This window comes from Ceratotherium simum, chromosome X, assembly GCF_057802395.1.
Source record: "Ceratotherium simum simum isolate JZ-2026a chromosome X, ASM5780239v1, whole genome shotgun sequence".
Classification (NCBI taxonomy): Eukaryota; Metazoa; Chordata; class Mammalia; order Perissodactyla; family Rhinocerotidae; genus Ceratotherium; species Ceratotherium simum.
In genome coordinates, this window is record NC_141940.1 from 50,866,126 (window position 1) to 50,890,227 (window position 24,102).

A 24,102-nucleotide genomic window follows, 5' to 3' on the forward strand; every position below is an offset into this window, starting at 1 on the left:
CATACTCTTGGCAAAAGAAAAGAAATACACCGTCTACTTCACTATACATGTGCAAATACTTGCCTATCTACTCTATCCTTTCAATATAAAATAGGAGAAGAAAAGGGGAAAAGGAGCTAACATTTACTGAGCACCCAAAAATTTGCCAAAAAATGGGCCAGAAGCTTTTGCATAATCTCATTTGATTTTTCTAACAAGCCTACAAATTAGATATGAGCAACCCCAATTTATAGATGAGGAAACCGATGCTCAAAGAGGAGAAGGAATCCACTCACAACGACACAGCTAACAAGGAGCAGAACAGAGATTCAAAGAATGTTGTCATTGACCTAACTTTAGGACCACATCCTGGTAGTCATAGCCTCTGAACTACGTACACGTGCAAGCACACACATACAGGTTGCTAAACATGTATTTCTTTTTTTTTTCCCTAAACAGTGCATATTGTAGTGGAAAGAACACTGAAATAACAGTACTGAACTCAGGTTTCTAGCTCTGCTTCTTCTCCTAGTTAGCTTTTGTGACCTTTGTGAACATTCTGAAATTTTCTGGGCTCATATTTCTCATCTATTAAATAAGGATGGGATATGATGTGATTTCTAAGTCTTTTGTCACCCTAAAATGTCCTCACTTCCTCTATTCCTGTTAATCATCGCAAGTCCAGTATGGACTATACTGTGTGTACTACCCAGCATTTTCAGAACATGTCCTTCCTAAGCATAGAATAACTATGAGATAATGAATGTTCATTTCCCCTTATATATTTGAAATTTTTTGTCTTACATCCTGTTGTCCCTCATACATGATTTAGTACTAGTCAGTAACTGTCAAACTCACCACCTCTAAAATATCTCAGTTCACTCATCTGTTTCAGGATGCATTCCAATTCTGATATCTATCACTTGCTTTGTATTTGTAATGCATTTGAAGGGCAAGTTATTGTAGAGTTTCTGCCTACAGAACTACTTCATGGAGAAAGAGTTTTGTTTTTGTTTTTGTTTTGCAAGACTGCGTATGCTACAGAGCAGTGCATTGGGAGAAGGCCTCCTCCACATCAAAAGGTATATTCTAAGCAGCAGTTTGAGCATCTGGACAGGAAATACCATTATGAATACACAAGTGAAATACACAGAAGTGTTTGATCAGAAAGAGCACTGGAATAAGGGTCAAGCGACCTGAACTTGAGTTCAAATCCAGCTACTATCTAGATGTTTAATCTTGGATAAGGCATTTGACCTTCTAGGCTTCAATTTCACCTCTATAAAATGATTCTCCAAGGACAATGAAATATTTGTGCACAAAATAGGAGCACTTGAACAGCTCTGCAATCTTTTAGGTTTCCCCAGACTATTCATTATCCCTCTCTCCTCTCTACTCAAATCTCTAACACCTATTCTTTACTTTCTGTTTCACTAAGAAGACAACAACAATCAGAAGAAAACATCTGCAAGCTTCCCACGCCACATCTCCTCATCTGCCTGCATCTGTGCTCATATACTCTGACTTCTTTCCTGTTACAGTGAAAGACATCATTCCAAAACAAGATCAACCCCTCCATTTGTGCACTGGATCCTGAGCCCCTGGTACTTACTCAAGGGTTCTGGTCGTGCTATCCTTTTCTCTCCTGATCACATATTTCTTCCTCCTCCTGGATCATTCTTATCAGCAAACTTTTCTCATGTTCTAGGATTTCTCTTCTTAAATTAAAAAATAAAAACACTTAAAATAAAAGCACTTTTGGCCCCATGTCCCTCTCCAGATACCTCCCAATTATCTTTACAGCAAAACTTCTCCAAAGAGTGTCTATATTTTCCTCCAATCCCTTCTCAACTAACTCAATGATCATTTTTTGTCCTTTAATTATTTCACCTCTTACTACCATTTGACAGAGTGGGTCACTCTATCCTTCTCTGGTTTTCTCACTCTATCCTGATTTCTCTCCCATTTCAGTGGTTGCTCCATCTCAGAGCTCAATACTCTCTCTACATACCTAACTCTACTCCCATGATGCTCAATATCATCAGTGTCTTAACAACTCGCAAATTTATATCTCCACTTCAAACTTCTTCTATGAACACCAGACTCATATATCCACTTTCCTAGCCAATATCTGGAAAGGCATTATAATGTAATGCTGCAGGATATGGGCTTCCTAGGCAGCCCCCAGCCCATAACTTAACATGACAGTGGTACAAGAACTAGTCATTTCTGACCAGTTGACCAGTGCAGAACCCCTCTATGAGCAACCTTTGCACTAGAGCTCCCTTTGGGGCTGGCCAAGAACTTTCTAAGAACTTCACCCAAGTCTGTCAGCCAAATGTGCTCCCATAGCAAGTACTCTCTTGAAGAAGGGTTTGATTGACCCACATTCACGGCTCCCACAAAAGCTACAACTTTGAGCTCAGTGACACCAACACTGGCAGAGAAGTGCCTCTTCCTTAAAAGTCTGAATTTCAGTTGTGGGGGTAATCTTCCTCCAAGCTTTGAAGTTTTAATCATTCAGCCTCTTCCTTCTGTTTCACCAGCCCTAGAGGTGATAGCTACTTCATTTATTTGCTACTTGCATGATACCTTAGAATTTTCTTTTGATCCTTTCGGTCAGTTTACCCGGTTAATAACTTTACACCTAGTTTTAAAAAACTGTCTTTAATTCTCTCTATTCAAATAAATGGTATTTTTCTTTTCTGATTTGACCCTGTCTGATGTCAGCATTACCTAATGACTTTCTCTTTTGGATGATGAAGTTTCAACTTTCTTCAACCAACGCTGTACCACATCTCTCACATAAAAGCATATTTCTCCTTATTCCCCAACATTAGTTACATTCTATCACCATTGTATCATAAATCAGTTCAATGTTAAAGTTATTTTGACTATGCTAACAGGTAGTCTCAATCCAACCTTACAGTCTATTCTTTGGTTATGTTTCCTTCCCTGATCAGAGGGTTTTGGGTTTTGTTTGAGTTAATGATTGTCTTGAACTCTATATATTATACTTTTCTTCACCTTAACCAACACCCTTCCTTGGTTATACAAATATTCTCTCAATGAGTTCAGACACATTTTGTGTTTTATTATTATCATCACCCAAAGATTTCTCTCTGTCAATGCAAATAATGCATAATAAATCTATAAATCAAAATTGGGGCAAATTTATTACGAGCCAATTTGAAGACTATAGCCCGGGAGACCTTTTCCACCAAGGAAGGAACCTCTCCGAAGAAGTGGGGTGAACAGAGTGGTTATACACCGTCTTGGAACAAAGAGCATCCATTACATACGACAGGAATATCTCTTTTACTAGCAAGTCATGAGATACTTTGCTAGCACAGCAGGTCAGTGGTCATGAGATGAGTTAAATCATGTCAGTAATTAATCCTTAGTTTCTGGGAAGAAATGCTTATCCTTAAAGAAATGTTGATATGGGGGAGGCAACATCCCTATCTTTAAGGGCATCATACTTGGGTTTGTGACATTGTAAATATTTAAAGCACATGTATAACACATGGTCAACAGGCTGTGTCAGGCCTTTCTGGAAAAACAAAGTCAGGTCGAATTAGTATTAAACCAAATGGCTTCCTCATATATTCCAATATATCCTATTGCTTTTCATTTATTCATCATCTCCCAGAGCCTTTTGATCTCCTCCAGGAATTCTGGTTGTTCCCTAGGCATGCCATATAGCAGTTGTCTGGGGAATTCCTGCCACCAGTCCCATCACCCTGGAGATTCTCAGAGACACCTTTTTGCATGTTGGATCTCCTGTTTACACTTGCTTCTAAATAGACCCATCTCTAACGCAGAATCCAGCAGGTGATTAACAGTACCTATCAGTATCATAAATTTTAAGGCTAAAAGAAATGAAGATGAAATGTGTAAAGATTTCAGCTGAAGCAATGAGAAAGTCAAGGCAGGCAAAATATACTAACAAAATGATAGATTATGATGTGACTTTTGGACCTCTATGCATATTCCATCTTCTTCAATGTCTGATCCACAGGTGCCTGAATAAAAGGAAGAATTTGCCAGATGTTCACCCACTAGAAAAGTCATTTCAAAGAAACTGAAACGTCCATTTGGATTATGTGCTCAGATTATGTTCAGAGCAGCAATATCACCATTAAATAAGAATGTTTTTAATTGTGCCTCAGTATCTTGAATCTGTAGGAAATGTAATAGACCAGAAACCTGCACATGTATGTATCTGTTTCTGTTTGCAAATTGAGATATTGGTCAGGACTATGTGACAAACGTAACTAGAACAGGAAATGTCTGCTACTTTAATAACTGAGCTAATATGGCCCAATTGATTTTGAAACTCATTTTAAAATAGGCTCACATAAAAGTACATTCCAGAGCCAAAGTATAAAGAAAACAAACAAAACAAGCAAATGAAGAGGGGCAAAAGAAAAGGCAAAAATGCCAAGGAGAAAGGTATAACATCAAATTCAGTTCATTCAAAAAGTAACATTATGTCATTCAAGACAAAGACAAAAGTAAACTAATTGCTTCAGATTGATTGCAACAAAGGTTTGATTGGTTTGCCTCTTGATGAGGAAAGAGGACAGAACCACCAGCTGTTTTGACCAGGAGAGAGGAATTATATACTTTAAACCATTTACCTGAGTTTGTCATATGATCATACTGAAATTAAAATGAAGCTTAAATAATAATGCCAACTAGAAAATCCTATTAGGACTTAAAAATTTACCCTTTCAAAACTAAACATTCTTCTCCAAAAATGGTTAGACAAGCTGCACCACTTTATGGTTATTTTAAAAGCTACCACGAGGGGGGCGATATCTCCAGGCCTCTTTGTGGCTTCCTTCCCATTCAAAGCCTTAGACATTCAAGGTTTTTTCAGGCAACACTCCGGAGGTAGCTCATATTTTTCCGCAGTGCAAGTGAGTCTGCGCGGTCTTAAAGCCCAAAATTAGGCAGCATCCACTGACATCCAAAACTTACATAATGCTGTATGTGCATTATTTCAGAGGTTCTCAACCCTGATTCTGCATTAGCGTCATCTGGAGTACTTAAAAAAAAAAGATGAATAAGATGCCCACAGCATGTCTCAGGATGGGGCCAGTATCAGTATATGTACAAACCTTCCACAGTGAGGCTGTCACAGGTGAGAACACCTTGCAACCCAGTGTCAGGGTAAAAACAGTAGGTATTGAGGTGTTTGAGGATTTCACATTTGTGAGTGCCTTTCCTTGTTTTGTCGTCTATAATGCCGTCATTTCAGGAGATCTGGTAATGAGGGAGATGCTTGAATCACCTTTCTATGACTATTCGTTTTATTTAGCCCAATATTTAAGATTAAGCTGTTTATATCAATCTACCTTTTATCATGTTTAGTCTCATCTGGAAACTTAAATACTTTTTAAAGGGGGCAATGCCATTTTATTATTGACTCTAATAAATTATTACTAGGCAACCTTTAGCAGAGTATGTGCTGCAAACTATCATTTCAGCTCAATTCCACAGACATGGCTTTAATGTAAGAAGCAGAGATGCAGATCCTCATATGAACAATGATGGAGTTAGTAAGGGGATACTTCCTCTGATTAACTCAGATCCCATCATTTCAACTTTAACTTCATGGACACCACAAAACTAAAGTGCATTGGAACTCAGAGTGAGTCAAAAGTTTTTGTAAAAAGTTAACAGTTTGTCTTCAAAGCTGTTAAAAACAAAATCCAAAAACCAGATTTCGACAGCTAGGAAAAAAAGAAGCATACCAAGGTTCTATTCCTATAGGTTGGGCAAAGATGACAGTCTGGTTTACCTAGGTTGTCTATTGTACTACTAGTACATACCACATGGTGAAAAAAGGCTTTGTACTCAGATAAATGTCATTAAAATCCTGATTTTATAAATGGCTTTCTATGAAGCGTAGGCAAAATACTTAACCTCTCTGAGCCTCTGTTTTCTCATGTCTAATAACGGAGATAATTACTACTTCACAGAGTTGTATGAATGAAATAGGGCAACGAATGTGGAGAAAATGACACGTTGATAGGTTGCTCAACACAAGGCAGCTGGTATTAGAGACTGCTATTCATGGTGCCCCCACAAACCACCCTTCACCAGGGCTTAATCACCATGCGTCAGGGAAACTACAACTAGAGGACTGCAAAAAAAAAAACAAAACAGTGAAATAAAGTCATGTTGAAATTTTAATGGGGTCATGTTCTGCATTTGCACATCTCTTAGAATTCTAATGGATTTTCAATTAACATCTCACTGTCAGATTGGGATGGGTCTGTCTTATGGTATCCTTGTGACCCTTTCTCATTCAGAAGTAAGGAAAACAGCAGTATAAAATAGGAAGTGTAAATTATATTATATTGAAAGTATATGTTTATCTTAATATTTACTAACTTGCATCTAAGTTATCTGTGTAAGCTCCTGACATGCAGAAACACATCTAATTCATCTGTGCATTCTGATCAAGCTCAAGAACTAGTATCAAAGAAATGCAAATTAAAACAAGATTATCCATCCATCAAGTTGGCAAAGCCTGAAAGGTATGAAAATACCCAATGCTGGCTACAATCCAAAACTTTCTGGACTCAGCAATATGTTTAAAAAGCCTTAAAAATGTCCATGCCCTTTGACGTGGCAATTTCATTGAAATTACTAGTTTGATCTGAAGGGAGATTTAAGGAATGCTCAAATTTGTAGTTTCAATGTTCACATAGTGTTGCGTATAATACAGAAAAATAAGATAGGACTATAATCGGAGATTAGTTAAATAAGATATGGTACATCCATAGTATGAAATACTATCTATCCATTAAAAATGGTGTCAAGGGAACCATTTCTTGTCTTTGAAAAGATATGTTCACAATATGTTAAGCGATAAAAGTAGATCACAAATAGTATAAGCTCATTTTTGTCAAAAGTAAAAAATATATATATACCTGAAACTATTCTGAAAGACTGGCACATACCCTAAAATATTAAAATCATATCTTTAAATGACGAAATGACAAGGGATGGTTTTCTTATTTATAAATTTCTGCATTGTTTAATTTCTACGGTAAACATGTATTACATTCAAATTTAAATATTGAAATATTCAGATATATAGAAAACTACAACAAGTAATGAAACAGGCATCCTTGTAAGCTGTATCCAGAATAGATATTAACATTTTGCCAAATCTGTTTCATCTCTCTGTCTCTTAATGAAAAATAAGAAGTGATACAGCTAAAATCCCACTCCCCATTCTTTCCTGCTTTCTGCTTCCCCAGAGGTAAGCACTACCCTCAAAGTTAATGTGTCTTATTCCTGTGAATGATATGATTTTCTACATATGTATAGATCAATTATTATTGTTATCATTTTTATTTTTACACAGATGATGTTATCATCATCATTATCATAATCATCATCACTTTAGCGAGGCTTTATCAAGCAGCTTCGCCAGTGTTGACTGATTTCATTATGCTGTCCTGTCCTACTATGCATATTGTTCTGTAACTTGCTTTTTTCACTCTGCATGTCTTTCATGCGCAGGAAAACAAACTATTACTATTTTTTGTAATTAAATATTATTGTTCTAAGCCTCCTCATAAAATTATGTCTGTTTTTTACTTCTTTGAGATTATTTCCAGAGGGACTTCCCCAGAATGGAACTGCCAGGTCAAAGAGAATGACTAATTTTATAGCCTCTTACATGTTTGAGGACACTCACCAATTGACGATGTTTTAGCAAAGTCTCAGTGAGATCAGTTCTTTACAACTTGGTCAAAATTGACTTGGATAAATTTTATGTATTTTGGTGGTTTAATAGGTATGTAACGCTACCCTAAAGTGATTCTAATTTGTACTTATTTGCTCTCGAGGCTAAGACTTTCTCTTTTGGTTAATTTGTTATTTTACTTTGTGTTTGTAAATTCTCTGTTCAATTCTTTGATTAAATACTCAGTGGTATTATATATATGATCATAGTCATGTCTTCAACTCTAGTATTCTTTAGTTCAGAATTCAAAATATCCTGGAATATTTTACTTTATATATATGTGTATATATATATGTGTGTGTGTGTGTATTCAACCTTATGTCAACAAAATATCTAGATAATTAACACCCTTTTCTTTTTTCATTAGAATATGTGACATTATGTAGATAGAGATATAATATCCTTCAGGTGCTGTGGCTTAGTATTTTTCCTCTGGGAAAAAATTCCTACTGATGTTTGAGAGTGAAATATTCATATAGAAGAATGCTCTTATATTACAGTGAATTTTGTGTGTGTGTATATATATATATATATATGTATATTATACATCCCCAGACAAATCTTAAGTCAAGACACATCTCATGATTTTAATTTAAGAAACTAGGTTTGATTCATAATGGCTTTCTAACTCTAAATAGTAGGAATCTATTTAATAACCTAATAACAAAAGCAAAATGAGAACTGCCTTTATCCCTCTATTTTCAATTCTACCCCAGTCTCACTCTCATTCTCAGTAAAGTTTCAAGGCCCAATGTCACACTCAATTCTTGTTGAGTTTCTTATCATTTTTGTCTTCCTCACACATGGCATTATCTCTCACACCATACCTATATCTACCTGGCCTCTTAGATCAAGTCACCACGTGCCACTTAAAGCCTTAAAAGAGGTGGATAGGTAGCAACGAGTTGCGAGGGAAATGAAAGGGAATGAGGGAAGTACTGATCAGGTTGATAATTTTCATAGAGGTAGCCCGAGGATTGCTGAGTCTATATGAAATAGCTTTCAAAAAACTGCCATAAGATGTGAAGATATTTAAACAAGAGAGTATTAATTCCCTATTGACCTAATTTAAAGAAACCATACTTTAGACTCACAAAAATAGGGAAAAAATGTTTTTACCCTAAACTCAGGCACTCTAGAATTTAACAGCCTTTTCCTTCTTTTTATAGTTTTAGAGAAGAAAATCTTTTTAAAGAAGACTCTAATGTGGGAATTTGCTTTTAGACTTTATCAACTATGATGTTATGTTCTAGTCAATTAGGATAATCTTGTAAAGAAATAAAGTTTGGGTGTCTGCTGCTTGCCTAAAGTAATAAAGTGCTTAATCCTATTTAGTCATCAACTATCATGTTAGATGATTTGTAATGATGAGTTATCTATCACTGGGCTGTTATGCAGCAAGATTAACATTTATACCCGTGGGGCCTAAAAATCTCACATGTTAAAGTAATTCATTTTGTGGAAAGGGATGGTTAACGACTTTATCCCACAGACTTTTCGTTGTTCCAAGGAGCATTATAAGCTATATTTTCAATACATATGCTTCATGTTTTTTTCTTTACAGACATACTTCTTTATAATAGTTAGTAGAACTCTGAACTTGGGAATGTGATTTCTCCTTCCCATTTTTTCAGTGTATTTTCATAATTTATTGAATCAAGTTATGTAACCTATGCTTTTTCAGTTGACTGAAGAGTCATTATCTCATAGAGGTTAAGAGAACAGGCATTGCTGTATGATCTTGGAGAAGTTATTTAACCTCTTTTTGCCTCAGTATACTCATCTGTAAAATGGGGTTAATAATGATATCTACTTCTAGGGTTGTTAAATGAGGATTAAATGAGTTAATAAGCATAAAGCTTTGAATGTCCCACAGAATAAGTGCTACATAAGTATTAGCACTAGGTGCACTCTCCAAATTACAATCTTGGTTTCTGAAATTTCTTTAAAGAAATCCTTAATTCTCAAGTCTGGGAGTATCCAGAACAGAATCATTTCAGATGTAGGTTTTCCATAGTTTTGATACTTTTTGATTGTGTGTTTTCTTTTCTTTCTTTCTTTTTTTTTGGTCTGTTTTGTTATTTGATTTACTTGTAGATCAGAATGACCAACAAGGTCTGGAAGTTTGTTCTTTAAGCCATTTTTATTTGAAGAGTAAAATTTGCATAAATTTTCTCTTGTGAGAAGAGTGTTACTAATTGAATTTGTTAGCAAGAATGCTAGCCACTAAATTACCATTTGCATTGCTTATTTTCTCTTGCAAGCTTCTGGATCATTTCTATTGCTATGTGTATTTTCTTAGCCATGATTTTGCCTCCTTTCTAACACCCACAATTTTGCCCTGACATTTAGTTCTTCTGGAATTCACTCATTAACAGCTGTCAGAATTTAATCTCACTGCCAAAAACACAAAGAAAATTTAATTTGCATACCAGAAGGTTCAAAAATATAAGATGTCCAGAAAAAGTAGAGAAGTTCTTAACAACATATCTTTTTCTTAACATGTCCAAGCCTGATGCTCTTCTACTTGGATTATGAAGACCCACTTAAGATGGAGGGCAGGGTCAAAACAAGCTACCTGCAAATATTAGAGGAACACCTACACAGTTGGATTTTTCATTTGTTTCTTTCTCACTGATGACCCTTTCCCTATTACTTATTAAATCTGGGAATACTGAGAAAAAATTTTGGAGAAATAAGAAAGATCCCTTTTACTTGACCCCTTTTGATCCTTGAATATCTCCTGTTTTTTTAGTTCAACTAAAATTGTAATAATATTATTGGTTCTTTATTTATGTACATACAAGAAGGCAAGCACTGTGCTAGATAAATACTTTGCATATTTTATAAAATTATTCCCATTTTACAGAGGTCAAAACTGAGGCTCTAGAGGTTAAATAATTTGCCCAAAGTCATGTACCCTAGTAAGTAGCAGAACCATAATTCAATCACTGGCTGTGCTCTTTCCATTTTACTGAGTAATGGTGACATAGAGAAATTTAGAAAATATGATCTAGATCTCAGAGCATTTTAGTCAGTTTTTCTCATATGCACACACAGACACAAATACTTAGGCATGCCTCAAGTGAGTTTACTACTACTATTTTCCTACAGAAATAGCTTTCTTTGCCTTATCAAATGTTTAATTTTAAGCTTCAACTCATTATTTATAGGTTTTTTCAAAACCTATAGTGATAAGACATTAAGAAAGGCTATATAAAGACTATATATATATGTGTGTGTGTGAGTGTGCACTCCTCACACCCACCTCTCCCCACCTCCCACCAGAAGACACAGAACACTAAACATTTCACTTGAACATTCTTTTTTCTGGAAGGCAAGTGTGATTTTCTTTCTTTGTTTTGAGTTGAGAAAACTGAAACAAAACAAGGTTGTATAACTTTTCAAAGGCCAAACAGTGGTCAAACTAAATCTAAGAATCTTAATGATGGTAAGTCCAGTAGCAAACCTTTATATCATCCACTTTTTCTACTATAAACATATGATGCACTTTTTCCTTTTTTTCTTAATAAAGAAGTATATCTATAGTATCATTAGAATATAATGAAAATGGTAATATACATTTGAACTAATGTGTAATGACATATAGCCATCATTATAACATCATATAGAGTATTTTCACTGCTCTAAAAATCCTCCAGCCTCTGCCTATTCATAGCTCCCCTGACAAACACCCCTGGCAACCACTGACCTTTTTATTGTCTCCACAGTTTGCCTTTTCTAAGACATCATATGTTTAGAAACACAGAGTATGTAGCCTTCTAAGATTGGCTTCTTTCACTTAGTAATATGTATTTAAGTTTCCTCCATGTCTTTTCATGGCTTGAAAGCTTATTTCTCTTTAGTGCTGAATAATATTCCATTGTCTGGATGTTCTACAGTTTATTTATCCATTCACATACTGAGGAACATCTTGGTTACTTCCAAGAATGTACAATACCAAGAGTGAGCCCTAAGGTAAACTATGGACTTTGAGTGAATATGATGTGTCAATGTAGGTTCATCCTTGGTAAAAAAAAAATAAGAAGTACCAATCTGGTAACTGATGTTGATAATGGGGGAGGCTATGCATGTGTGGGGGCAAGAGGTATATAGGAAATCTCTGTACATCTCTCTTAATTTTGTTGCAAACCTAAAACTGCTCTAAAAATAAAGTCTTTATAAAAAAGCTAATATCTTTGGGAAAGCATATATACAATTGAGTTAACATTGAAGGGGAAATGATTTTAAATATAAATAGCTGCATAAAATAACATCTTTAAAATATTAATAACAGGTTAATTTCATAGAAGCAAAAGTAGTATCAAAATGTGAGTGATGGACAAAGGAAAAATACATATTTAAACAGAAAAAATTAAATCCCTGAGACCAAAATGAGATCTATTTAATAACTAATAAAGTGTGGCACATAAATAATTGTAACTAATAACAGGGGTAATTTATGCTCCTGGCATTAATTTCAATCACAATATATTGAGGTAGGATGATAGATCGTAAGAGAGAGAGAGAGACAGAGATAGAGAGGAACTGTGTTTGTTTTGTCTGTTGCAAGAGCAGGGGAGCAGGAGAGAAGAGTTCATGAAGTAGAGATTGTTCCAGAAGCCTAAAGATAGTCAGTGAGCCATTTCAGACTACCCACATACACATTTGGTAAGATAAACACATCCACCAACAGTGCCCAGCAGATCTCATTAGTGATTTTGAGAGGGATTAGATATTAATCATCACCTCTATCTGCTTCCTGCAGAACACAGTCTGCTTGATACAATCTGCATGACTCATAGGGTATTTGAGTCTTAGGTAAAATATGAAAGAAATATATTTGTGTATGGAAGTTAAGCTCATCCATATAGAAGGGCTTTCAGTTTATGGCTTTCATCATTATCACTGTAGGGAGTTACTGCAAACACCTCCATCTGTTGATTGTAGAATGACATAACAATATATCATGGGCTTTGATTTAAGAAAACTAGGGCATATAAAGTTATTACATATGCGATTTAATCCTAAACAATAAATCTTGTAAATGGATATATTTTAGTTAAATTCGAGCCAAATTTTCTGAGAAATTTATGTTTCCAATGACAGGCTACAAGCGGTTTGTAACTTTGGTCATGTCTGCAAATTTGGGGAAATATTTCTTTTACTGTAAGAAATCTGGGTCTATAGCTAAAGTAATCCCCACTCCTCAGTGGGCTGCCAAAGCCGCACAGATTTCTCACCATGCAGGGTTTATTTTCAGCACAGGAAAGACACAACCAACAACAGAGGCTGTCAGAAAAACAGGAGGGGAGAAACCACGATGGAAACATGTTTAAAATCATAAACACCCCCTATCACTATACATTTGACAATAAACTGTCCCCTGCAGGGAACAAGATTATTTGAAGTGTGGTCTTCCAAAAAGAAATGGGTAGAGATCATTCCCAGTTGTACTGCTAGTGTTCTAAAATTGATTGCAACTGCCTACTTACTGGATAGAGATTGAATTTGGCAGTTGCAATCAAGGTTGCCAAACATCTTATAGAATATTAAATAGAAAAATGGAAGTTGTGAATGTTAAAACGAAGGAAAGAAAGAGAGACAGAAAACCTGCCAGGGACATATGAGCTGCTTTTTGCTTTGGGTGATAAGGACAAGCTTTGCAAATACTGTAAAAACAAGGGGAATAGAGAAAATAAAACCGAAAACTGGTAAATATACAACCAATCACCTCAATCTATCAGCCAAATCAGTTGCACATTACTTGCACACTAAGAAACAAATCAGTAAAGATTCAGGGATATAAGAGGAATTGTTGGATGAAAAGGCATAGTGGGGGACTTTTCTTGGAGCTGCTTTTCCATAGTAAACTCTCTCTTTTACTTATATTGTATGTTAAATGTTGACCACTGCCACCTAATTGTATATTACAGATCAATAAAAATAAAAAAGACTTATAAAAATACTTTTATTAACACTCAGCATATGTTAAAAAAAAATGGCTATACTCATTTTCAAAGACAACCCCAAGGGATAGCTTGGGAGGAGGGTGTTAGTCAAAGTCTCTTCTACCTCAATATATCTTTGATAAAAAAACAGAGATAAGATGAAAACTAAAAGCCAATTGTCAATTTTTTTATTGCTTTAACTTTGCTGTCCTTTTTATACAGGTTTGCTTTTCTGATTTAACAACATGGATATTCATTCAACTAATACAAGCATTATATATAAATATTATACAATATATTGGGTATATATGGTTAGTTCTGCTACAATGCTATAACATGGTGCACGTGTTCCAGAAATCACTGCACTATATAAGAAGTGCAATAAAAACTGAATGGCTCATGGGGAAAATGGAGTTAGGATGAAGTTTTTAAGTGTTGTGTGCCTATCCTTATTTTTCCCATAAGCCTTGTAGTTTTTAGTGTATGATATGTATAGCACAGTGATTTTTAGGAATACATATGTATTAGAAGAAATTCATATTTTCAAAATAAGTATTATAGCAAAAACTTCTGGGTATGTATATAATATATCCGAACTAGGAAAAAAGCCCTCCTTTCCCACCCCAAGATTCTAAACCTAACATGCTCATTTATCCATTAACCTCTTTATTGAAATAATAATCTTCACAGTTTTGAGTGAACACTAAGATCAGTTTTTTATTTTAACCAGAGTACCCAGATGGCTAGTAAATAGATAGTATCTTTAAAGTAGAATGACCCAAATGTTTCTCTTCTGATTTATTACCAAGTACGTGATTCTTTTGATACAGAATGGTATATACCTTAATGCAAATTCTTCCATAGGGAATGTGAAAAACAAGAAAATAGAAAAAGTCTCAGAAAAACATAGATTATGAATGGTCAGTTCTTATTTTATATACAGCTTTTTCTTAATATATACTGTTATTCCATCAGCTAGGCTTAAAATTATACGTGGATCTAGCGTCATACTAAGCATATTTAGAATGAAATTAGCTCCAATCTAATACCCCTGATCTTATAGTCTCACAGGGGGAAGAGAGGATGAAAGAACTGAGTGCTAATGCACAAGATGTAAGCAAATGATAACATTAACTTTAAAAGGTTAAATTACACAGGGTGAGAGAAAAAAATTACCCGTATCAACTTTCATAGTTTAAGTGACAGGAGTTAACAGAATTTGTTTAGTTATACCTTTGCAGCTATTTTCCCTAAAAAGAAGGATAGTTTCTTAGAAAAAAATTTATGCCAAAAGTTAACATTCTAACTAATGCTAAGATGTAAAGCAACAGGAACCATCAGACATTGCTGGTGGATGTGTAAAATGGCACAACCACTTTGGAAAACTGACTAGCAGCTTATAATAAAATGAACTATATATCTACCCTATCATCCAGCAATTCTGCTCCTAGGTTTATATCCAAGAAAAGGGGAAATATATATCTGCAAAAAAAAAGGTTTGTACAAGAATGTTCATAGCAGCTTTATTCATAATAGCCAAAACCTAAAAATAACCCAAATATCATTGTATGGGAAAATGAGTAAATATTGTGGTATATTCATGCCATGGATTTCTCCTCAGCAATAACAAGAAATGAACAACACAAAACAACATGAATCTTGTAGATATTATGTTAAGCAAAATAAGCCAGATACAAGAAAGTACATACCGTATGATTACATTTATATGAAGTTGAAAAACAGGTAAAACTAATCTACGGTGTTAGAAATTAGAATAGCGGTTGCTGCTGCAACATGACAATAAATTACTATGACCCAGAAATCTATTAGACAATGTAAACACATGAAGTGAGGTAGAGAAAAGAGACTTTAGATTCATGAGAAGTTGAAGGCCTCAAAAGTGGTCAGAAGTGATCTTTCAAACAAAAACTTAAGCTATGTGGTATGGCAGGAATTGCATCTGGAAAAGAAAAGAAAGATGGCAACCTTGAGATAAAGTAGTTAAAGCATCCTTTTTCTTTTCAGGAAAAAAGTCTTTGGGTGCTCTATATTTGATCTCTGGGTTCAAGGTATTTAAGGAAGGCCTTTGAATAACCTACTTATCTCAGCAGTCTCAGAAAGGCAAGAAGTAAATAACCCATGAGGCTGAAGAGAAAAATGGATGAACGTCAAGAGTCCATACTTCAGAGGTAATGCAATCCCAGTGGAATGACACCTCTTGTTTCTCACCATTGTAAGTGAGATGGAAGGCATTTAAAAGACCAGGAATCTGGCAGGCTAGTGAAGAGATCTTGCCAACTTCATATACTAGCTACAAACACAATATGGTAATATACTACTTTAATTAAATTTCTTAATATAACTTCATGCCAAAATCATCAGAAGGTAGAACGAGTGGAAAAGAACACTAACTGGTTCACTATAATAGGTATTTTCAGATATACTATATGCAAGACAAAGTAAAATAATAATAAGCTCTTTTCATAATAAAATTACAGAGCAATGAACCAACTGGGAAAATACAACACATATTATAGACAATGTGTTAATATCCCTACTCTACAAAGAACTATTAAAATTCAATAAGAAGAGTATGAATACCCAGATAGAACAATGGGTTAAGGGCATTGACAAGCAATTCATAGAAAAAGAAATATAAAGAGCCAATAAATATATGAAAAGTATTCAAACTAGTGATTAGATAAATGATGAATGAAAACTAAGACCAACAATATTCTCTTTTTATTTCTTGAAATGAGATTTATAAAATTATCAAGTACCTATTCAATATAATCCTATACTAATATTAGATATTTTTGTTTTATAAAAATATTTGATGTGATGGGAAAATGTTTATGATATATTATAAATTAGAAAGGAGATTTTCAAGGCATTAAGTACAATATGAACATATTTTGTATTTTAAAAAGTGGAAGTATTCATAGGAAAGAATGGAAAGTATGCAGGCAAAATAATGTAACAAGAATATTTTTGGGTTGGAGGATAACTCTTTATACTTTGTAATTCAACTATTTATACTTTGCATCAATTTCCAATGATCTCTTTTGCTTCATTAAGAAACAACTTATTAAAATATGTAAGATTAGTAATCTGGAATCTTTGAGGCATAAATAGGCAGCACAGATTTTACATGTGAAATCACATAATCATTCCTACGTACTTCACCAGAATGTTTCGAAGAAAAATGAAATACAATATGCCTGCCTTATAGCCTTTGGTAGTGTTACGCTTTGAATTTTGTTCCCTCAAAATTCATTATGTTGAAGCCCTAAACCCCAGTACCATAGAATGTGACTGTATTTGAAAATAAGGTCTTTAAAGAAGTGATTAAATTAAAATAAGGTCATTAGAGTGGGCTCCTAACCCAATATGGCTGGTGTTTTAATAAAACAAAGAGACACGAAGAGTGTGCATGCACAGAGGAACTACCATGTAAAGAAGCAGCAAGAGAGTGGCCATTGTAAGCCAAGGAGAGAGGCCTCAGAGGAAATGAACCCTGCTAGTACCTTGCTCTTGGACTTCCAGCCTCCACAGGTGTGAGAAAATAGATTTCTTTTGTTTAAACCACCAAGTCTGTGCTATTTTGTTATGGAAGCTCTAGAAAACAGTACAGTTAATATATGTAAGATATAAATAATAATTGAGTACAGTTCATCTTTTGAGACTGAAGATTAAAAGTAAGTGTCTTCCGGATCCTTCAGTTGGGAGGAGAAATCAGAGGCCTTCTGAGAAAGAGAACATTGATTCTTCTGAAAGCAGTTTAAACAGCATTTAGAAAATGGTATAATTCCAAGTATAGAGATCTCATTTCTTTCATAATATTTCTTACTCAGACACCATCCCTACAAATTGATAAATAGCAAGTTTACAGGTAAAACAAACATTGCTATAAATGATTAAATTTGAAACAAATAGCAATTCTAACCAAAGTCTTGAGACCCTTAGATAAATAAACAAGTAAGAAAAACCAGTTTGGAAAAAAGAGCTAACAAGCTTTTTTTTTTTTTTTTTAAAGATTTTATTTATTTTATTTTTCCCCCCAAAGCCCCAGTGGATAGTTGTGTGTCGCAGCTGCACATCCTTCTAGTTGTTGTATGTGGGACTCGGCCTCAGGATGAACGGAGAAGTGGTGCCTCGATGCGCACCTGGGATCCGAACCCGGGCCACCAGCATCGCAGCGCACGCACTTAACCACCAAGCCACAGGGCCGGCCCTAAGCTTTTAAAGTCAATGCAAAATTGCTATGCCTAACTCTGCAAGGATCCTTTTAAAATAAAAATTACTAAATTGGGAAGAGAGAGAAAGTGAAATTAAAGTAAGGAATTAATTATAACTTTCCCAGAAGTCCTTTGTGTCTAGAAAACCAGTAGGCTGACTAGGTACTGGAAGGCCCAGAGAGAATTCTAAATCGTGTGTTCACTGCAAATTCAGACACATTTTTGGGTATTTCTAGCTGGAGGGTCAACCTGTCATGGTTCTTTCTTTGCAGGAGGGACTAAGCATGAGCTTCATGGGAGCAAGAATACCTAGACATATTGAAGTAGAAAGTCAGTTCCTCAAAACTGTGATCCTTAAACACTTGGGGAATAAAAACTCTCTCTTGTCCCCCATCTTGTCTCCTTCACAGGACACATGATGTACAAAGGAACCGGCCCTGAGGGGAGAGAGTATTGGGTACACAAACTTCATCCAAGTACAATGGTTTTTGGATAGTGGGGAAGTATGACTAGCATATAAGAGCTTGTGTTCTCCAATGCACAAGGGCTTGTCAGAGACTAGAAGAGGGATTTTAAAGGAGAAAAATAGAAGAAAAAAAAAAAGATTTACCACTTGTGGCCTAGAAATATAAAAATGCTTCAAATTAACAGCATGCATTTACTGAGCACCTACTGTGCACCAGGAATCTTACAAGGGGCTGTGTATACCAAGACCAAGAAGCATAGTTCTTAAATTTATTCCTTGAAACAGATCTAACATGACTTTCCCTGAGAGAAATTGAATAAAGATAGGCATAAGCCATTGAGTCCCTTGATCTTTTCAGCTGTTGTCCTAGCTCCTGGACACTTCAAGAAAAATTTGATTTTATCAGTAAACAGTGAAGGATGCAAGGAGCCAATGAAGTTTCAGAGATCTTTAAAAATATACATCCAAGCTACATCAACACTACATTCTTTACTTTGTACCCTGTTAATCCAAGCCAGCTTTAGCATTCATTTATTCATTCAGTAATCATCTATTGAGCTTCAATTGCATGGTCAGGCCCTGTGCTGAGGATACAATAGAGAACTTAATGGAGCTAATAGTCAAGACTAAAAGAAAAAGAAGTCAATGGCAACATGCCAAACTGAGGCATCATCTATATGTATAATAAAAAATTAGTAACCCTTGACTATTAAATCTTTATATTTCAATTTTAAAACATGATTAAATCATCTGAATAGATTTTGTTTGAGCTATATTCTATGGAAATGGATGATTCTTTTAAAAAGAAACACTTAGTAGCTGAAATCAGAACTGTTAATTGAACCAGCTGTTAGATAATCAAATTATTCACAACTATTCATTTCCTCCCCTGTAACAGAGTCATACATTCCCATGCTCACCATGTAATTTGCAAGGCCTACTTTTAGGTGAAGTGCACTTCCATACTCAATTATCAGGGTTGGCCATATGACTTACTTTGGAATGTGGGTAGACATGATTTATATCATATCCTAGAAGAGGCTTTAAATGTGATCAGATGTTTGGCACTGCCTCTTGCCACTGCTCTTGCCATAAGAATGGCATGTATAAGATAGGGGCTGCTCAGCTAAGGTCTGAGAACTAGAAACATATGCAGTGGAGTGCAGCAGAGCCACAGCTGATCTACAGCCAACATATAACATGAACAAGAAATAAATATTTACTATTGTAAGCCCCGGCAATTTGGGGGTTGTTTATTACTACAGTAAAGCTGACTAATACCTGACTTTTACTTAAATTTCACTTGACATAAACCATAGTAGTTTCACAAGTTAACATGCTAAAGTAGAGGTATAGAGGGGAGACAGCCTCATTCTTTTTCCAAAAGGACCAGCAGATCATAAAATTTAAATTTAAAACGGCTATGTGATCCATGCTAATCAAGGTCTTTGAATAAGATTATTAGTAGGAATAAATAGCTACTTAATGACTTTTTTAGCTTTCCAAATTATACCAACTTGTCTGTTTCTTTAAAAGTTTAGGATTTAGGTATTTCGTAATAAATGATGTTAAGTCTAGTTTTAAATGCTTAATTTTGCTAATTGAAGATTTAATATAGCTTTCTAAAAAAATAATTGTACATCCATTATAGAGAGCCCACAAGTTCATTGATTACAGCAGTGTTTCTCAGTATATCGTTGAAAGACTACCTACATAACAATCACTGGAGATGCTTATTAAAAATGAACCTTCACAGCTCCCCTCCCCTCAGACTTGTTAAATCAGAATCTGGCAGTGAGTGGGCAGAAAGCTACATTTTTAAGAAGCTCTCCAATATTTCTGATGCAAACTAGAATTTGAAAATCACTGTTTTAATTTTCTTGTTATTGTTCAGATCAGTATTAGTGAATTCAATATTCCCTGACTTCAACCTAAGTTCAGTTTCAATTGTTTTGACGAGAAAACATCTTGAGAGTTGACTCAGCATACATAATGTGGTAAAACATAATGTTCCGCTTATAGATAGAAATTGTGGGGCTTGTAATTGCTGTTAATAATCACTTGAGGGGTGAAAACAGGAACAATTCTGGGAAGCTTGTGACAGAAGGAGAGACCTGCAATTCTTTGAATGGTTTGTGGAAAAGTGGATCCATTAAACTACATAAATGTGCACATAAGGTCTTATTCGTTTTAATGATCTAGCAAAAGTGCACTATGAGCCCTGCCAAATTAAGTCTTCATTCCCTGAAAGTGCCTTCTTGTTGATTTGTGAGATATTACATTATTTCTTTAATGATCAAATATAATTCATTCTTCTAATGCACTGCCCTCCTAAATTATAGCCAGAGATGTAGGCTTGCAGAATTTTGAAATTAGAAGAGACCTTAGAGATCATCTAGCTCAACGATCTCATCTAATAGATGAACGAACTGAGATTTAGAGAAACTACGTGATAGTTTAACTGTAGACTAGCTACCAAATTGTTCACCGCAATTTAAATAACATTGGTAATATTTTTATAGCAAAGCACTAGAAATAAAATCCAGGGACTCTAGACCACAGAATTCTAAAAAGCTTTATTCCTCAAGATAAAACCAGGAATCTGAATTCATTCAACAAACGAGTATTGAGCGTCTACTCTGTTCTGTGCCAGGTATTTTGTTAATCCCATAGCACACAAGGATAAATAAAAGATAATTCCTGTCCTCTGAGAACTCAAAGTTGTTTGAAGAATAGTAGTTAATACCCAATGAGTGCTTTCTATGTGCCAAACACTATTCCAAAACACTTAAAAACGTGTATTAATTCATGTAATACAAATAGCAACCCTACATGGAGGAGACTATTATTATTCCCTTTTTACAGATAAAGAAACTGAAGCACAGAGAGGTTATGTAACTTGTCTGAAGTTGCACAGCTAGTAAGGAGTTGTATAAGTTTGCTAGCACTGCTGTAATAAAGTACCATAAACTGGGTGGTACTGGCTTAGAACAACAAAAATGTATTGTCTCACAGTTCTGGAGGTTAGATGTCCAAGATCGAGGTATCAGCAGGATTGGTTCCTTCTGAGAACTGTGAGGAAAAAGTCTAATCTATGCCTGTCTCCTAGCATCTTGTAGTTTGCTGGTAATCTTTGGCATTCCTTGGCTTCTGCTGCAGCACCCCAATTTCTGCCTTCATCTTCACACGGTATTCTCCCTCTGTACACGTCTATGTCCAAATTTCCCCTTTTTTATAAAGACACCAGTAATATTGGATTAGGGGCTGTTGGTTCACAACCTCGGGAGTTCCACAAGTGAAATTCAAAACTAGCCCCCATACACGGAGGGCAAGGCGAGATGGAAGAAAGAGGCAGACCACTCCAGATTGGTAGATGAAAGTTTTAATAAGCAAGGAAACTTACATACATGGCTTGTCTTGGGCAGCCACAAGATGAGTAAATCTCCCCACCTGCCCACCAGAATCTTAAAAGTTTATATAAAGGCCTTAATGGGGTTCAGTCACATACCCAGTGGTGGTCTCCACAATACATTACTCTCTCATGGCTGTGTCCTTGAAACTGCTCCTAGTGAGGATGGGCAGAATGTACATTCCAGCAACAGGGGAAGGAGTAAGCAGCCTCTGATTGCCTGGGTCCAGTTCCTGGGTCAACCAGCGGTCATGTCCTTTTGATGACCTCCAATAGGGGCCCATCCTATTTCATCTCAATTAACTACACCTGCAAAGACTCTGTTACCAAATAAGGTCACATTCTCAGGTACTGGGAGTTAGGACCTCAACATATAAATTTGGGGGAGACAATTTAACTCATAGCAATCCATCTTCTAGCCCTCAAACACTCATCCTTTTCACATGCAAAATACATTCACCACATTTCTACATCCCCCAAAGTTTTAACCCATTCCAGTATCAACTGGAAGTTGAAAAACTCATACAAATATCATCTAAATCGAATATGGATGAGACTCGGGGGTATGACTCATCCTGGGGCAAAATTCCTCTCCATCTGTGAACCTGTAAAACCAGATAACAAGTTGTTAATTCCCAAAATACAATGGCAGAACAGGCACAGGATAGACCTTCCCGTTCCTATAGGGAGAAATCAGAAGAAAAAAAGGGACTACAGATCTCCAGCAAGTCTGAAAACTAGCAGGGTAAATTCCATTAGATTTTAAGGCTTGAGAATAATCCTCTCTGGCTTGATGCTCTGTCCTCTGGGCCCACTAGGGTTGCAGGCTGCCTCCTCAGTGCTGGGTTCAGACCTCATTTCCTCAGCCCTGGGTGGCAGCCTCGACCCCAGGAACCAAGGAGGAGCTGGGATCTGAAAGACCACCTTTGGAGTCTTTCTTCTTTTTGTTGCAGATAATACAGTTTTCAACTGAATATCTCCATAGACTCATTTCCTTCCTATAGAATCCCAGAAATCCAACAACCATCCTTCATTTCCTCCTATCTCTTTCCCCTTCAGTCCAAGCTGGCAACATTTCTCCTGAGATAGTGATTGGATACACAAGTCATATGCTTACTCTCCTTAGCAAATGATTGTCCAGCCACACCCTTAGTGTTCTTTCCACAGTATACTTTCTCATTTTTTTGCAATATGGATAGCCTGAGAATTTGTCAAATCTTCAAGTTCTGGTTCCTTCTCACTTAATATTTCCTTTTTCAATCTGTCTCTTTCCTCTCTTCTTTTACTATAAGTGGCAAGGAGAAATCAGGCAACACCTTCAACACTTCGCTTAGAAATCTCATCAGCTAAGTATCTACGTTTATCACTTTTAAGTTCTACATTCCATCCAACAAAACAAAATTCTCTGCCACTTTATAATAAGGCTTGCCTTTCCTCCAGTTTTCAAAAATGTGTTTCTCATTTCTGTCTATCTCACCAAAAGCACCAGCAACATTCTGTTCGTGATGATATACGTATTCTCTAACATGATAGGAACTTTCTCTACAAATCTCTTTTCTTTCTGAGTCCTCATCAGAATCTACCTTAACATCCGTGTTTCTATCAACAATCTCTTCAAGGCAATCTAGGATTCTTCTATCAAGCACCTCAACACTCTTATATATTCTACCCTTTCCCCAGTTCCAAAGCCACTTCTACATTTTTAGATATTTGTTATAGCAGCACTCTACTCCAGTGCCAAAATCTGTTAGCTTGCTAGGGCTGCAGCAACAAAATACTACAAAATGGTCACTTAGAATGACAGAAATTTATTGTTTCACGGTTCTGGAGCTTAAAAGTCTGAGATCAAGTGTTGTTGGGATTGGTTATTTCTGAGGGCTGTGATGGGGAAATCTGTTCCATGCTGCTCTCCTAGCTAATGGTGGTTTGCTGGAAATCTTTGGCATTCCTTAGTTTATAGCAGCATCACCCCAGTCTCTGCCTTCATCTTCACATAGTGCTCTCCCTGTAAGCACGTCTTTGTCCAAATTTCCCCTTTTTTATGAGGACACCAGTCATATTGGATTAGAAGCCCATCCTACGGCAGTATGACTTTACTTTAACTTAAGTAATTATTTCTGCAATGACACTATTACCAAAAAACATCACAATCTGAGGTACTGGGGGGTTGGAATCTCAACATATGAATTTTGAGGTGACACAATTCAACTCACAATAAGGGTAAAGGCGGGATTTCTTTTCAAACAATCTAGCTCCAGAGTTTGTACATGTAACCACTCTGTTAGGTA